Source organism: Dunckerocampus dactyliophorus, chromosome 5, assembly GCF_027744805.1.
Source record: "Dunckerocampus dactyliophorus isolate RoL2022-P2 chromosome 5, RoL_Ddac_1.1, whole genome shotgun sequence".
Lineage (NCBI taxonomy): Eukaryota > Metazoa > Chordata > Actinopteri > Syngnathiformes > Syngnathidae > Dunckerocampus > Dunckerocampus dactyliophorus.
The window spans coordinates 30407501-30423908 of record NC_072823.1 but is presented as its reverse complement, the minus strand read 5'-3'; the positions used below and the strand labels follow the sequence as shown (position 1 = coordinate 30423908).

The 16408-nt window shown below is 45.1% G+C and overlaps 1 long non-coding RNA gene across 4 annotated transcripts; it reads left to right on the top strand.

Annotated features, from left to right (window-relative positions):
* The first annotated feature begins 2989 nt into the window (after positions 1-2989).
* Positions 2990-9572, top strand: LOC129182013 (uncharacterized). 4 transcript variants are annotated; one of them, XR_008570551.1, is made up of 10 exons: positions 2990-3267; positions 4114-4305; positions 4406-4534; positions 4788-4880; positions 5189-5279; positions 5440-5575; positions 5821-5922; positions 8419-8513; positions 8691-8811; positions 9006-9572. It is a non-coding gene; the product is annotated as an uncharacterized LOC129182013 (long non-coding RNA). The 4 variants fall into 4 exon arrangements; XR_008570552.1 differs by having other exon boundaries at positions 5388-5575; positions 8459-8513; XR_008570550.1 differs by having other exon boundaries at positions 5388-5575; positions 8704-8811.
* Positions 9573-16408: the final 6836 nt, after the last annotated feature.

Below are 16408 nucleotides of genomic sequence, written 5' to 3'. Positions count from 1 at the left end.
AAAAATGGCCTGTGTTTAGTCCGTCTGATTTGGTCCAAATTTAGCCCAAAAATAGACGTCGAAAATTGGGTTGAGTTTAGTCCGTCCGATTTGGTGCAAATTTAGCCCAAAAATAGACGTTGAAAATTGGGTTGAGTTTAGCCCGTCTGAGTTGGTCAAAATTTAGCCCAAAAATAGACGTTGAAAATTGGTCTGCGTTTAGTCCGTCTGATTTGGTCCAAATTTAGCCCAAAAACAGATGTTGAAAAATGGGTTGAGTTTAGTCCGTCCGATTTGGTGCAAATTTAGCCCAAAAATAGACGTTGAAAATTGGGTTGAGTTAAGCCCGTCTGAGTTGGTCCAAATTTAGCCCAAAAATAGACGTTGAAAAATGGCCTGTGTTTAGTCCGTCTGATTTGGTCCAAATTTAGCCCAAAAATAGATGTTGAAAAATGGCCTGCGTTTAGTCCGTCTGAGTTGGTCCAAATTTAGCCCAAAAATAGACGTCGAAAATTGGGTTGAGTTTAGTCCGTCCGATTTGGTGCAAATTTAGCCCAAAAATAGACGTTGAAAATTGGGTTGAGTTTAGCCCGTCTGAGTTGGTCAAAATTTAGCCCAAAAATAGACGTTGAAAATTGGTCTGCGTTTAGTCCGTCTGATTTGGTCCAAATTTAGCCCAAAAATAGATGTTGAAAAATGGGTTGAGTTTAGTCCGTCCGATTTGGTGCAAATTTAGCCCAAAAATAGACGTTGAAAATTGGGTTGAGTTTAGCCCGTCTGAGTTGGTCCAAATTTAGCCCAAAAATAGACGTTGAAAAATGGCCTGTGTTTAGTCCGTCTGATTTGGTCCAAATTTAGCCCAAAAATAGATGTTGAAAAATGGCCTGCGTTTAGTCCGTCTGAGTTGGTCCAAATTTAGCCCAAAAATAGACGTCGAAAATTGGGTTGAGTTTAGTCCGTCCGATTTGGTGCAAATTTAGCCCAAAAATAGACGTTGAAAATTGGGTTGAGTTTAGCCCGTCTGAGTTGGTCAAAATTTAGCCCAAAAATAGACGTTGAAAATTGGGTTGAGTTTAGCCCGTCTGAGTTGGTCAAAATTTAGCCCAAAAATAGACGTTGAAAACTGGGCTGCCTTTAGTCCGTCTGATTTGGTCCAAATTTAGCCCAAACATAGACGTTGAAAATTGGGTTGAGTTTAGCCCGTCTGAGTTAGTCCAAATTTAGCCCAAAAATAGACGTTGAAAATTGGGTTGAGTTTAGCCCGTCTGAGTTGGTCAAAATTTAGCCCAAAAATAGACGTTGAAAATTGGGTTGAGTTTAGTCTGTCTGAGTTGGTCCAAATTTCGCCCAAAAATAGATGTTGAAAATTGGGTTGAGTTTAGTCTGTCTGAGTTGGTCCAAATTTCACCCAAAAATAGACGTTGAAAATTGGTCTGCGTTTAGTCCGTCTGATTTGGTCCAAATTTTGCCCAAACATAGACGTTGAAAATTGGGTTGAGTTTACCCCGTCTGAGTTGGTCCAAATTTAGCCCAAAAATAGACGTTGAAAATTGGGTTGAGTTTAGCCCGTCTGAGTTGGTCAAAATTTAGCCCAAAAATAGACGTTGAAAACTGGGCTGCCTTTAGTCCATCTGATTTGGTCCAAATTTAACCCAAAAATAGATGTTGAAAATTGGGTTGAGTTTAGCCCGTCTGAGTTGGTCCAAATTTAGCCCAAAAATAGAAATTGGAATTTGGGCTGTGTTGAGTCCGTACATCTGATCTGGACCAAACTAATATTTTTCGGACCGCATATAACCCATTTTGGTTTTGTGCACCACAATACTTCTTCCTGCTTAACTTTGACCTACCTTCCTCCATCATGAACACTTCCTCTACCAATTTAGCAATGTATATAATGGGGGATGTTGCACTTTTGTGGTTCTTAAATAAAATGAATGAGCCAAGGTCAAAATGTCTGAGGTTGGAAAACTTCGGCATGCGGCAGGTAATGACATCAGATTAGTACCATTCTCCCACAGCCCCCAATCCACAGTGAACCAGATAATGGATGAATTAATGATACACTTTTGCTTAATATCTACAAATGATCTACCCATCCATCCATCTTCTATACCGCTTCTCCTCATTAGGGTCGCGGGGGCATGCTGGAGCCTATCCCAGCTGACTTCGGGCGAGAGGCAGGGTACACCCCGGACTGGTCGCCAGCCAATCGCAGGGCACATATAGACAAACAACCATTCACTCTCACATGCAAACGATTTATATATTTACTTATTGAAACTCTATTTTTTGAGGCAGGTGGACTGTTCGGGTTGTCTTAGAGGACGTTTTGCCTTTCATCCAAGCAGGCTTTATGGGTTCATGCTCAAAGACTAGTTGGGACACACACCAGTCAGACTAGATAGGACAGCTCTAGTCCAGTTCATGCTCAAAGACTAGGTGGGACACATCAGTTACGATCGATTGAATGCACTGAGAATACAATGACCTGGATGAATGAGAATATTCAGAGGCCTATTTTTTTTACGCTTCTGCCCAAAAATGACATGCCCAAACTAAACAGTTAACTTTGTAAATATAAACTCATGTGATCAATCTTGATATCAAAAGAAAGCTAACACTTTAATCTGTAATCATCACTGTTGATGTGTCAGAGTAAATGCAGAGCAGCACAGGAAAATATTTGAAAAAAATCACTTTTATCTATTCTCCTGGAAAATAGGCTGATCAAGCCTAAATACTGAAGAAGTCGTGTAATAACCTTCTAACAATACATGTGCAAAGTTTTATGCTGCTAAAATAAAGCAGAGCAAAACTACAGCGTAAAGGCGTTCCATGGCACATTTAACTGGAGCGTCAATTGAGATTTTTTTTCGGTTCCAATTTATAAAAAAAATTCATTTAAATTAAACTTCACTGGGGCTCTAAAAACCGCTTGTGATTTTAAAAATAGTGACGAACTGCCTGTGCGCATTGCGCCCTGCTGCGTTATTACAGCCAGCTGTTCAACAGTTGCTCACTCCGGCTCAGAATGGCGGATTCCGGTGATTGACACCTGGAACCGTCAGGACCAATAGAATCAAACCTAGGTTATCATTTTGCGGTCAGAGAAGCCATCAGCGAATCAAAGGATGTACCACCCACGTGATGACGATCGACAGCGTCTTACGTACTCGGCTGCGCATGCGTCACTCAAATCCAACTTGGAGTCTGAAGAAGCGGCAAAAGAAGTGGGAGACATATTGGACTTAATTGAAGAACGAGAGCGACGGATACAGGCACATTGTAAGTATCACGTTCTTATAGTTTGTAGTATAAAACGTGTGCTTGACTGAATTTTGGTCTTGCTAACATTAGTGCGCTAATGGATGCTAATCGAGAATGACTGGTTGAAGTTATCTTTGCAAACTGTCTATCTACAGGTTAGCTGCAAGCACAATATTTTAACGCAGTAGTTCACACGGCAGCGAAATGCGACCAGTATCCATATTTCTGCCTACATGCGACCCATAGTGTAGTAGATAAGTGAGATAATTTTTCAAATAGTGATGCAAGCACCGAAATTGACATGAATACTGGACCATTTTTCGAAAAAAGCCCGTTAGCCACGGAACATTTTAAGATGGCCGCCATTTTCCCAGGTGCCCGCCACTTTCCAACATACAAATTTTCGACATCAAATTTGATAGAATTGTCGGATTTGAATAATGTTGGTGTCAAATTAAATGTTTCTGACCACACAGATGCTGAATTTCCACTTGTAAAGTTTCCTAGATGCAGCTAGCGACCATTTTCTGCAGAATCTATGAAAAAAGGCTTGGGTGCAGTTAGATCAATGGTGTCAAACTTGCGGGCCATTTGTGTCCTGCCCGGTCATATTTTGCAGCCCGCGAGTAGACATGGAAGAGCAGTGTATAAATGCTATGAACATATTTCTTTTTAATTTACTTCTACTTTATAAAGTTGACCTACTTGAGAGACGTGTTTTCTGAATGAGTTTTAAAAAGCTTTGTTTTTGAGACTAAACTAAAATCATTTTTACACTTATGCACTTTGTACTAAAACAGTGTTAGATTTTATAAGATGAATGTCGAGTTTCTACTCTTGCTGTTCTCCTTGCCTGTGTTACAGACAATGGTTTATGCAAAGGCTGTTTGGCTTGAGGGTCACAAACAGTTTGAGGGTGTTACCCCAAAAAACTGGATATAGGAAGAAGGAAATGTTGTGCGATGGCCAAAGAAAAGTGTGCATTCAGCCCATAAAAAAAGGACCCAGACGATGACTGGAACACGTTCCCACTTGTGAAAATAAAGACAATATCAGGTATGTCATTTAACTTTTTTTATGATGCATAAATAAACTACTGCTGGAAAAGGTTGTTTTGACATTTGGTGCATCCTAACTTTGGGCATGACTTTTCTAGACAATGAGAAAGATTGTGAAGACTATAACTACACTTCATCAGCCCAAACTGACCATGAGGGTTCCACCATCGTGCCAGAAGAAATCAGGAAGAGACATGTAAAGAAGAGGGCATATGATTTTGTTGATGGTAAATGTTCTCAACTTAAAACTGTACTGTATATTGTTTAATTTGCAAAAAGTAGGCTAATTTATGTAGCAATTTTAGGACAAATTCTGTCAGAAGATATCTCAGCGGCGAAGAAAAAAAACAATTGATTAGATATAAATTGCTTGAATCTAGGTCAAATCAGATTTTTCTGTTTTTTTTTCAAGTAATTATTTTATTAGAAAGTTTTGCAAACAGTGATATATGAATTCTGTTTTGACTATTTTATATCTAGATAAGGATACAGGTTTGCATGCATATCCAAAGCCTCCTGAAATCCAGAAGAACGAATTTGCTTCTGCTACCATCGATCAAACCACTCCTAAGGGTAAGTCCAGTGGGCTACCACAATAGACAGATTTTACAGATTAATTTAAAAAAATGTAAATAAATCTGCTGGAGCACAAAGATATATTAGGGGAATAATCCAGTGTATTTGCTAAAATGAGTCAAAACACACAATAAACATATTAAAAGATGGCGGGCCGCCATTTGAAGAGGCCCTGTGCACATAATCACACTGCATAATATACAGTAAAGTTATATATGACTTGAATTCAAAGCTTGAATAAAAGTCAGGCCATCTGTATTGGTGTGAAATAAGCTTCATAAGCTGCATTTGATATTTGATTACAGAATCCACCATGGATAATGACGTGTGTACTTGGACTAGACGGCTGCCAAATTCATCCAGAGGATGCTGAAAGTGAACATGACAGCAGACATGGTAAGATGTGGTATGTAGTAATCATCAGGCTTGTGTCACACATACAAATATACAGTATCAGTGCCTGGAAAGTTCTGGAAATGTATTTAAAACATGTCTTTTTCTCAGTTACAGCATTTTCCTGTCTTCCTGTTCCACACATGCCATCTTGGTGTTACAGGGTTGTCAAGGTCAAGGGAGCGTTCCAACTGATCCCCCCGATCACCAATCAAGTCATGGAAGTGATGGAGGATATTCCACTTCTTGTTCTCAGTCATCAGTGGGCTCAACTCCCAGACGCTCTTCTTCCAGATATGGTAAGATATCAACTTAGACATTGTTGGCAACCTATTTTTGGGGAAGGGTGTAGAAACAAAGTGCACTAATACAGAAATCCTACACATACGAAAACCTTGGAACAGTCATAGAATTAGAAAATTGTCATTTCCAGGCCTTGGAAAAGTGAGGGAAATTGATTTTACATAGCTTTTCCTCAGTTCACGTAATCATTCAAAGCAATTTCCTATCTTCCTGTCCCACGTGTGCCATGTTGGTGTTCCAGGGCAGTCCTGCTCTAGAAGGGAGCGTCCCAACTCTTCCAGTCACCGATCAAGCCATCAAAGTCCTACACCTTCCACTCTAGGACACTCAACATCCAGACATGGTAAGATTGAACAGTTCTAATCTCATCACAACGAGGGATGTTCCTGGTGGCTAATTTCCCTGTCAACTAAATGAACATTTTAATTAAGAGGAAAAGGCTTCTTGAGACGTCATCTGTACTTCTGTGTAGAAGGTGTCGGACGTTTCGCTCCTCATCCGAAGAGCTTCGTCAGCAAACTAATAAGTGCTGGTAGCTTAGGCCTTAAATATAGTAAGAGTGGGCGGAATTGGTGTGCCAACACCCTCCTCCTATTGGTTCGTTACACTAAGCCTGGGCGGAGCAGTGGTATAATCCTATCCTGTTATTCACACCTACGATAAAAGGGAAGTGTCGCTCCCTGAATTGGGTATGAACGACTCTGATACTGGCTTGTTAGCATCTATTGTTCTGGCTCGGCCCTGCCTTCACCTCATTTGCAAGACTAAGAGCTGTGGGTTTTGGTCACAGTAACCTGCTGAACACAGGGTCCAAATTGAACCTCAAACCACCATTCCGATTCAATGATGGGTTCTGTTGTTTGACAAAAATAGCTTCCTTTACTCCTCTTTCAAACCATCTGTTTTCTTTGGCCAAAATCTTTACCTCGCTGTCCTGAAAAGAGTGATTGGTAGCTTTCAGGTGTAGATGTACTGCTGATTGAGGACCACTAGCATTGTCCCTGCGATGTTGATAAAGCCTTTTTTGGAGCATTTGCTTAGTTTCCCCAATGTAGTGCTCTTTGCATTCCTCATCTTTACAGTGGATGGAATAGACCACATTGCTCTGTTTCTGGTTTGGAGCCTTGTCAACAAATGTCAAAAGAAGAGAGTAGGGAAAGAAACCCAAAAGCCCACAGAAGCAAAAAGGAGAGGAGTGGTAGTCCCTTATGTAGCGGGGGTCTCCGAAAAACTCCAGAGGATCTTATGGCAACACAAAATTCCTACCTATTTCAAACCAGTAAATACCCTGAGACAAAAATTAGTGCATCCTAAAGACAAGGCTCCAAACCAGAAACAGAGCAATGTGGTCTATTCCATCCACTGTAAAGATGAGGAATGCAAAGAGCACTACATTGGGGAAACTAAGCAAATGCTCCAAAAAAGGCTTTATCAACATCGCAGGGACAATGCTAGTGGTCCTCAATCAGCAGTACATCTACACCTGAAAGCTACCAATCACTCTTTTCAGGACAGCGAGGTAAAGATTTTGGCCAAAGAAAACAGATGGTTTGAAAGAGGAGTAAAGGAAGCTATTTTTGTCAAACAACAGAACCCATCATTGAATCGGAATGGTGGTTTGAGGTTCAATTTGGACCCTGTGTTCAGCAGGTTACTGAGACCAAAACCCACAGCTCTTAGTCTTGCAAATGAGGTGAAGGCAGGGCCGAGCCAGAACAATAGATGCTAACAAGCCAGTATCAGAGTCGTTCATACCCAATTCAGGGAGCGACACTTCCCTTTTATCGTAGGTGTGAATAACAGGATAGGATTATACCACTGCTCCGCCCAGGCTTAGTGTAACGAACCAATAGGAGGAGGGTGTTGGCACACCAATTCCGCCCACTCTTACTATATTTAAGGCCTAAGCTACCAGCACTTAATAGTTTGCTGACGAAGCTCTTCGGATGAGGAGCGAAACGTCCGACACCTTCTACACAGAAGTACAGATGACGTCTCAAGAAGCCTTTTCCTCGATGGACAACTCCTGTACGACTGAGAGCCTACACAGACGCATTTTAATTAAGAGTAGTCGACTAGTGTAAAGTAGAATAACACCCAGAATAAAAATATGACATGGTCAGTATTTAAAACAATATCCAAAAAATAGTATGTATTTTGAAGGTTTTGATCACATCATCAATAACCACATCTCATTTTAGAGGGGACATATTATGCTAAGCTCACGTTTCCATTGCTGTAGCACCCATATTTGGATATCTGGTGTGTCTACCAATCCACAAAATGTGAACTCAAACAACCGAGTCATTTTTTGTGGTCTGCCCAGATCAGACTCCATGAGAGTCAACATGCTGTTAAGGATTTGATTGGCTTGCTATGTAATTTGCCAGCTCACAATGCTCCTAATTCAAATATCTCCACCTCTGCTTGACAACCACACCTTCATAAATGCCCACCATTCCTTTTCGCCGTTAGCGTCAGGTAGCCTGACCAGAGGGCACAAGTGTTTCTGTAGCTGCAGTTGTTTGGAGAGAGTTAACTGCAATTTTAAAAAGGGCATGGACTTGAGGGAGTGCTGATTAAGTTTTAGCACCACCTGAAAACAGGTTTAAAAAAAAAAAAAAAAAACATTCGGCAGCTGAGAGGGATGGGGAGAGAGAGAGAGAGAGAGAGAGAACATGAATATGGACATGACAACTTGATGTAAACACTTTTTATGAACATCAAACATAATATTCCTCCAAACCTCACCTGTCATCGTCTCTCCCCAGCTCTTAAATAGCACAAGAAGTTAACTGATTACCAGTAAGTGTAGACACCTCCTGTGCTACTTTTTCAGGCTGATGACAAACTCCCTGATGTCTTCATTCAATATGTAGGGCCACGGTTCCAAAAGGGCATTCCAACCGACAGAACTTTACGCCATTGTGACAGGTACATATGGAGTTTCACAACTTTGGTTGTTTTTTTTTTTTTTGGGGGGGGGGGGTTAATGGATTTTTCTGTCTAGAAATTTGAAATGCGATAACGTACACATTTTTTTTGTTGTTCATTTGATTGTTTTGTGTAATTAGGAATAAAGAAATGTTATGATTTTCTTTGTTATTATAGCTGCTGTCAAAAGGTGGGACAGCAAAGCCACAGACCATGAAATTTCACGTACTATGGCAGACCATTTCAAACATGGTCCTGGGCGGTCTGGTGGTGGAGGCTATCTTAAAAAATAAAACAGGTGTGTCCACAACTTGTATTGGACATTTGTTGGGTGACAAACACAACTCCAAATGAATGATAACGTTGCACTGGATGTGTAAATTACTGCTTGCAAATGCTATTTTAGAAAAAAAAATATGATTTTATATACACAATACGTGCAGTTCATGTCAAAATTGTATTTATTAACTATCACCTTCCTCATGTTCACAGAGCAGCATTGACGAGGAAACATCAGGGAGGAACTTCGGTTGTTTGAGTTCATCGGTCCACACTAGTTTTGGCCCTGATCAGTTGTGATATGAGATGGAAAGATTTCACTTCATGTACAGTATTATCTACAGTCATGACTGTATTGAAGTCTATTTTTTTGTTTTACATCCTTTATATCATGTTCTTCTGGATATAAGATTATTTTGTTGTTGTCCATGTGAGAACAGTAAATGTTTTATTGATACATTTTTTTGTTAAATTGTCTTGTTTTTTTTAAAGGGTTAAAATTCTGTTCTAAATTTGTGATTATTTATAATTAATTCACGTTTAATTTAGACACCAAAGCAATGTCTTCATGGAGACGTCTTTTCCAAAAACCTGAAAAAGACGACTTTTCACCATTCGCTTTTCAACCAAATTTGAACCGCAAAGGGACGTCTTCATGGAGAGACGTCTTTTCAACGACCTGAAAAAGACGGCTTTTCACCATTCACTTTTCAACCAAATTTGGACCGCAAAGGGACGTCTTCATGGAGCTGTCTTTTCAACATCCTGAAAAAGACGACTTTTCACCTTTCACTTTTCAACCAAATTTGGACATCAAAGGGACGACTTCATGGAGACGTCTTTTCAACGTCCTGAAAAAGACGGCTTTTCACCTTTCACTTTTCAACCAAATTTGGACCGCAAAGAGACGTCTTCATGGTGACGTCTTTTCAACGTCCTGAAAAAGACGGCTTTTCACCTTTCACTTTTCAACCAAATTTGGACCGCAAAGAGACGTCTTCATGGAGCTGTCTTTTCAACATCCTGAAAAAGACGGCTTTTCACCTTTCACTTTTCAACCAAATTTGGACATCAAAGGGACGTCTTCATGGAGACGTCTTTTCAACGTCCTGAAAAAGACGGCTTTTCACCTTTCACTTTTCAACCAAATTTGGACCGCAAAGAGACGTCTTCATGGTGACGTCTTTTCAACGCCCTGAAAAAGACGGCTTTTCACCTTTCACTTTTCAACCAAATTTGGACCGCAAAGAGACGTCTTCATGGTGCCGTCTTTTCAACGTCCTGAAAAAGACGGCTTTTCACCTTTCACTTTTCAACCAAATCTAAACGTTGTTTCAACGCATGGTCATGATGTCTTTTCAACGTCTTTTCAACCAATTTTTGCTGGGTGGGGAGGAAGCAAGGAAAGATTCAAAACACTTGGAGCACTAACGGGAAAATCTACATCAAACTAAAAGGAAGTCCAGGAGTCGCAAGAGTGCTTGTTGTCCAAGACATCAGTGATCTGGATGCATATTAAAGATCATATTACTATGACAATAAGCATAATTGCAATAACCTTGACATAGTTAATAAAAGGAACTCTTGTATACAAACCCAGCGTCACTAGCAGTGCAAAACCAAAGAAGATGTGGATATCAACAGGAGAGGAAGGACAGGATAAATAGATAGGGAAAAGGAAAGGAAAAGGAGGAAAAAAGGGGGGAGGATTTTTTTTTTTTTTTTTTTTTAGCATTTGTGTACCTGTATACTGTATATGTGTATACTGTATATGTATATATGTGCATACTTGTGTAGGTGCAGATGTAAGTGTAAATATATGTATGTGCATGTTTGTATGTGTATGTACACACATGTATGTATTAGCAATTGATGTGTTCAAAAAGGGGATAGGATTAAATAAGCTCTGCTTCTTCCTACTCCTTTTCGGACATATGCATGTTCGAAATAAATTAAACCAAACCAATACTTCGAGGAAAAGGCTTCTTGAGACGTCATCTGTACTTCTGTGTAGAAGGTGTCGGACATTTCGCTCCTCATCCGAAGAGCTTCGTCAGCAAACTAATAAGTGCTGGTAGCTTAGGCCTTAAATATAGTAAGAGTGGGCGGAATTGGTGTGCCAACACCCTCCTCCTATTGGTTCGTTACACTAAGCCTGGGCGGAGCAGTGGTATAATCCTATCCTGTTATTCACACCTACGATAAAAGGGAAGTGTCGCTCCCTGAATTGGGTATGAACGACTCTGATACTGGCTTGTTAGCATCTATTGTTCTGGCTCGGCCCTGCCTTCACCTCATTTGCAAGACTAAGAGCTGTGGGTTTTGGTCTCAGTAACCTGCTGAACACAGGGTCCAAATTGAACCTCAAACCACCATTCCGATTCAATGATGGGTTCTGTTGTTTGACAAAAATAGCTTCCTTTACTCCTCTTTCAAACCATCTGTTTTCTTTGGCCAAAATCTTTACCTCGCTGTCCTGAAAAGAGTGATTGGTAGCTTTCAGGTGTAGATGTACTGCTGATTGAGGACCACTAGCATTGTCCCTGCGATGTTGATAAAGCCTTTTTTGGAGCATTTGCTTAGTTTCCCCAATGTAGTGCTCTTTGCATTCCTCATCTTTACACCTTCTACACAGAAGTACAGATGACGTCTCAAGAAGCCTTTTCCTCGATGGACAACTCCTGTACGACTGAGAGCCTACACAGACGCAAACCAATACTTGTCCTAACGGAACAATATATGGTTAACCACAGAGAAATACTCACTGATCTGTATAATATATCTGGATAGGTCATACGTCGCACCCGCCCGTACAAGCCGCTGAAGCCAAAGAGACGCCATCTTACCACTTATATCTCGACCACATTGGCACAGCGTACATAGTGTACAAAGCAGATGAAGAAGCTCGCAGAACATCTATATTTTACATTAAAAAGCGGGGAGATTCTCCCATTCCTTCAAGTAACGCAACCTTCGTCCCTTCGGGGGGGGAGACAAAAAAAAGAGAGACAAGAGACAAGGACAACAGCAGCAACAACAACAATTGTGACAAACAGAACAGAACAACAGAAACATACAGAACGACATCAGCAAATAAATGTTCGTGACAACTATAAAGACGAACAAGGACATAAGGACAAAACAATATCAACAACCACAATGACAATGCTGTCAATGACAATCACACATAATAGTAGTAATGAAATGATGAACTATGATAGTGATCACAATGACAATACTGCATTGAAACAGTCACACATAATTGTAGTAATGAAATGATTATCCATGATAGTGAACAGAATGATAATTACTGTGATGATCATTGTAAAAAAAAAAAAACATAGTCATACTGCTGATATCACTGATATCAGGAGGCACACCCTCCACCCACCCGGCGGAGGCACGGGCGGCAGAGATGTACCACCCAGCACCCGACCCCCACCCCCAAAATAAAAAACTAAAATAAATAAATAAATAAAAGTACACACACGCACGCACATACAAACTCCTACGCACCCACACGCACGCACATACACACCCCTACGCCCCCACACGCACGCACATACACACTCCAACGCACTCAAGCGCGCACACACACGCACGCACACGCACGCGCGCGCGCACACAATACACACACACGCACGCACGCACGCACACACACAGTGGTCGACTGCCCGACACCCAGAAGCCTCACACTATCCCCCGTTGGTAACCCAAGGAGCAGCGGAGCCGGGGATCCCGGGGTCCCAGACATACAATCCAGAACCCAGGCGCGGAGAACGCGGACCGCCGGGGAGCAGGAAGACACCAGGCCACACCCTCCCAACGGTAGGACGCCGCCAGCAAGGCAGACAGGGGAGCCAGCGAGGAGGAAAGCGGGAAACTGAGAAGGCGGGCGGGAAAACGGGCGAGCAGCCAGGCGAACCACCACACAGCGCCAACCGACACCCGCTGGCCAGCAAACCCCGAAGAGGGAGCGGGAGCACCGCACCCCAAGCCGCAGGGAGGCCAAGCACCAGAGCCGAGAAGGCAAGACCAGCAGAAGACAGCCGACGGACCCCACAAACCACCAGAAGCCAGACCAGCCACATGCCACCAGAGCCGACAGCGCACCACCCGCGCACCGGAGCCCCACCACAAGCCCGCAGACAGACCGATGGAGGCGAGGACACAGACAGCGGCCCAGTAGAGCACAAAGCGCAACGGCGACAAACGCCCGGCAGAGCACAACCCCCCCCCCAAGGGGCCGGCCCCAGGGCATCCGCCCCCCCCCACCCAGGCCCACAGTACCCGCAAGCATGACCAAGCCCCAACCCACCTGCCGACCCGGCGCCCCAGCAGCCGCCACAGCGCAGCAACCACCAGCCCCTACGGCGGCACACGGGCCACCCGCAGCATCGCCAACGACCCCCGGAGACCGCCGAACCCGCCCCAAGAGTGCAGAGGCGCCCGCAGCACGCGTCAGTCCAGGGGAAGCACCGCAAGCCCCCCCCCCCCCGGCGCAAGCCCCGGCATCAACAGGCCCCAGAGGGCCACCCCAGGGAAGGGCAGGCGAACCAGACATAGGCATCCCACAGGGCAGCGACCCTGGCGGGCAGGCGCCGCGGTGCGTGAGGCATCCCAATCCAGCCCGCCCCACCCGTGTATGTGATAAGGTGTGATTGTATCTATAATGCAATTTAAAAAATAATAAATAAATAAAATGAAATAAACGAGGACAGCTACGAAAAGCTGGTCTGTGTGTCCCTGAGGGGTGTATCTGTGTGCATGTATATGGAGTGTATGTGGATGATAGCTAATGATGCAATTAAAATCGGGGGACAGCTGCCGCTCGGAGGGTCCCTCACCTGACCAGCCCCCCCAAACCCTAAGTGTCTATTCTGCGATTAAAATTGGGGGGCAACAGGTCAGTGGCACGGCAGGAGCAAAGGAGCCCCGCAAGGCAGCTCCCCTCCCCAACCACGCCCGACCGTAGGCCACCCCCCAAAGTCCTATATATATGTGAGGTGGTGCAGTGGCACAGGAAGGACGGGGGCCCCACACCCCAACGCCGCCCAAACCGAGCAGGGGGGGGACCAAGGACACATGACCGACCGGCCACCCACCACAGCCCAGGCTCGGGCGAGCCACAGGCCGCAGGACACACCACAGGCCCTACCCGGCCCGCCAGGATGCCCAGTCCGACCCACCCAACCCCCCAGAAGCGATACCCCCAGCGCCCCCCAACACCGGAGCCCCACCGAAGGTAGCGTCCACAGCGCCACCCCCAAACCGCCAAACACCACGGACCAGCCACATGCCCCAACGCAGATCCGACCGCCACCAGGACAGCGGGAACCGTGCCTACGCGCCTCCCGCATACCAACACAGCAAGGGAGCAACACCACGACAACCACAAGAGCACCGGACCCCACATAGAGCGGAGCACGGCCACAACCACGAAGCACGCAAGCCAGAGGTGCCAGGGAGGGACAGAGAAGCAAGCACCGCACGACAGGGCCCACGAAGAGAGCGGCCCCCCGCCCGGCGCCCAAGCAGATGCCCCCGCCCACGCCACGCCGCAGACCGGCCACCACTCCACCCCCCGCCCATCCACCAACATGCCAAGGGAGAAACCCTAGAAGGAGAGAGACAACCACCGGCCAGGAAGCAGAGACCAGCCAGACACCAACAGGCAGCAGGGACCGCCTGCCAGCCCCCTGCCAGCCCCACACCCAAGCCCCCGGCCAAAGCCACCCAGAAGAACACCACGCCGCCCGCCCACGGCCCCCACACCCCCCGCCCACCAAGCCACAGCGGCCCCGTCCCTGAAGGGAGAAAGCAAGGGATCCCCCCCCACCCCAGCACCACGCACGCCCCACCCCGAGCCTAAACCGCACATCCGCGACCCCCACCTCCGCGCCCCCAGTCACCCGGGGGACAGCCACAGGTGCCGAAGGACAACAAGCAGCTCCCACCTGTCACATATACACCACACACATAAATCGGTAAAATAAAATAAAATAAATAAATTTAATTTAATTTTAAAAAATAAAATAAAATAAATAAATAAAAAGGGGCAACCCAAACCACCCTCCCACCCAGGGCAGATAGCTCCACGGGGGCAGCTGGGCTCAGGCACCCGCGCCCCCACCAGGGGGAGAGGCCGGCCCCCACACCCCACACCGGACGACCCCATGCGGCAGCCGAGCAGGAGGGCCCAGGTCAGACCCCGCCCCACCCCCAGAGGCAAAGGAGGCGAGGGAGAGCCAGCGCCACCAGCCGCACACGGGCCCCCCCAGCAGCAGTAGGCGCCCGGCACCCGCAGGATGCAGCACCCCGCCCACCCACCACCTCGGAGGCCAACCAACGCCGCCCCCTGGACGCCCCACCCACCCCGCCCCCGCCCCATCACGCGACCCGGACCCCTCCCCAACCCCACCCACCAGCCCCTCCAGGCAGGCAGCCCAGCAAAGAAGACCCGGGACACCAAGCCCGCCCCCGCCCGTCCCCGAGGTGCCAGGGCCACCCAGCGACCAGGACCACACCCCATGCCAGATGAACGAGACCCCCAGGGGCAGAGACAGACGCCCTCACCCCCCTGAGAGTCAGGTCAGGGAATGAATTATTGGTGCCCATATAGACTGAAATTCAGACATTTGTTCCTTAGATTCAGCAGATGTTCTCTCCATAGCTATATGATCTAACAAAAGATTTTTGTAAAGAGCTATGTTCAGTTTCTTCCTTGATTTCCAATTGATGAGAATGGTTTTCTTGGCGCTGCTTAATGCAGTGATGAGAAGCTGTGTTTGGTTTGTTTCTACATAAATTGTACGAGATCGCCCAGCAGGCAGAGTAAAGGGGAGGTAGGACTGGAGAACCCAAGTGCCAAAGATAGGTACTCACACACTCCGTGCCAAAAACACAGGAATAATATGTGATAACCATAATGTGTGATCACCATAAACACATACACCCACAGACACACTGAAAAAAACAACAACACTGAAACAATATCATATGCTTTGGGGAAGACAATACGTTGTTTGCAATCTCAAACATACCGGTATGCATGTTCAGTAATATTATTTTCCACAACATATCATATGAATAAATCTATATCTATATCTGTATTTTACGTCAGTCATTCAGCAGCAAAAAAAAAAATTGTTGTTTATCCAAATGAAGGGTCATGCCGGGTCAATTGTATGCAAACTGGCTTGCTAACTGCACTGTATACAATGCCTGGTAAGCATCATGGAAACACTGAGATTCTACCATTCCTTCAAGTAACGCAAACTTTCTCCTTTAAAGAAATACATATATCATGATACACTAGGTCCCCAACTTACGAACATCCGACTAGCGAACACTCGCGGATACGAACACAAGCTGACTGGTCTATATTTTATTTTATTTTGCCTTGTAGTCGCTCAATCAGTATTTATACTGCTACTGTACATGCTTGACCAGTAGAGGGCACTGTGACACTGCTAATGGGACCAACAGAGGAAGCCTTAGAGCTAATGAGACCAACAGAGGAAGAGTTAGACACTGGGGAGATATAGTGTAAAGCTAAATGGAAAGCTAAGTTAATAGGCCTGCTTAATTCTACACCACTCACAGAACACTACCTC